The sequence below is a fragment of the Sinocyclocheilus grahami genome, unplaced genomic scaffold (genome assembly GCF_001515645.1).
Source record: "Sinocyclocheilus grahami isolate Dianchi unplaced genomic scaffold, SAMN03320097.WGS_v1.1 scaffold1520.1, whole genome shotgun sequence".
Lineage (NCBI taxonomy): Eukaryota > Metazoa > Chordata > Actinopteri > Cypriniformes > Cyprinidae > Sinocyclocheilus > Sinocyclocheilus grahami.
The window spans coordinates 290,624-292,221 of NW_015506699.1; the positions used below are offsets into that span (position 1 = coordinate 290,624).

A 1,598-nucleotide genomic window follows, 5' to 3' on the forward strand; every position below is an offset into this window, starting at 1 on the left:
CCACTCCTACCTATAAGCCTAAACATTTCTGTACAGTATAAGAAAAACATGACAGACAGATAAATGCAAATAACGTTACAATCATTTATTTATTGCAAAAATGTCAAAAGCAGTACTAAAAGTAATCCAAATGACGATGCGTTGCACCCGCAGTCCTCTCTGGTGGAATACAGTAGGTTTGTGTGATCCAGAGCAGAATTTATGTTGTTAATCGCTGAAAATATTATCCAGATAATTTTCCTGATCCACTCCATGAACTCGTGAAGGCGCACGCGCATCATTCAAACACACCTCACCGGAAACACGGCATGTCGCAATCTGTGACGAATGCAGGCGAGAGCCAATGAGCATTCGATTATCCTGCCGTAAAACCTGTCGTTTGAAGCAGCAACATTTGAATTTGTAAAGAGCGCGTCAGTCAGCGCGGGCTTTCTTTGCTGCTCACTAGACTCGCTGCTCGCCGAATAAAGGCTTGGATTTGGGTCTGTTCCTCGCAGTCGTATGGATTCGGAAGATTTGGATTACAGCGCTCTAATAAAATTGTTTCATTTTGTAATTATGTTGCATTTTTGGTGTATTTTATAGTTCTATTGTCAGTATCTACTGAAAAAAAATAAACTGCAAAAATTCCCTGCATTACAGGGAATAATATTTACATAATTGTACAGTTAGTTTGATACCTTTATCTGAAACGGTGTCATAGTTTAATTAATTTAAGTGGGTACAGTATATTAAACAAAAATGGATTCAGTAAAGTATATAAAAACAATAAAGTCATAATCTGAAAAAAACAAGCCTTGTGCATTATAGGGAATAATATTATGAATATTTTACAGTTGGTTTGATACTTTTATCTCAAATGGTGTTGTCTTTAATGGAGTGTAGCTATATGGAATAATCGTTTTAGAAATGCAATTTAAGCCGTTTGGTTTACACTGTTTTGGAACAGCTAAGAGCAACATTATGCTTCTTGGGGCTGGAAGTTTACGCCTCTGAGAACTACTTGGTCAAAGCAAAAGTTTCCCCTTGCTCGAAGAAATAGAAGCTACGTGGCACAAAATACTTTCTCAGACATTCAGTCTTTCAATTATTAAAGAATGTTTAAAATATCGAGACAGAAGAATGCGACTGGCATAAGTAGCCTTTTACTTTAACTGTAAATCCTAATTGTTGCAGACTTGCAATATCCTTTACAGGACTTTTTATGAAGCCTTCAGAACGAATGTTGTTATTCTCCAAACAACTCTTTCTAAATAAAATGACAAAATAAAAAGTACAACATGTAGGCCTATAATGCCCACTATGCCTATAGAAAAGGTTTGTTAAAGTGAATTACAGAATTTTACTCGGCTACTTACGCTTCTGGTTGAACAAAACGTTCGTGTGGTCTGCACTTCCTTATTCTGACTTCTTTTGGGGGTTTCGCTTTCCCTTTATTTATTTTTTTGTCAGTGGGCTAACTTACGTCAGCTGTAAACAGTCCGCGACTGCGATAATGCTTTAAAGGGGTCATATGATGCTATTTTAAAGATCATTATTTTGTGTATTTGGTGTAACAGAATATGTTGACATGCTTTAATGTTCAAAAAACACATTAT

At 36.2% G+C, this 1,598-nt stretch overlaps 1 protein-coding gene across 1 annotated transcript in view; it reads right to left on the reverse strand.

The window, feature by feature from the left end:
- Positions 1-1,424, reverse strand: part of LOC107570904 (caspase-1-A-like) — a 6,625-nt gene extending 5,201 nt beyond the window's left edge. The window contains exon 1 of the mRNA XM_016257180.1: positions 1,359-1,424. The gene's annotated coding sequence lies outside the window, so the exon portion shown is untranslated. The remainder of the gene's footprint in view (positions 1-1,358) is intronic.
- Between the last annotated feature and the right edge of the window lie 174 nt (positions 1,425-1,598).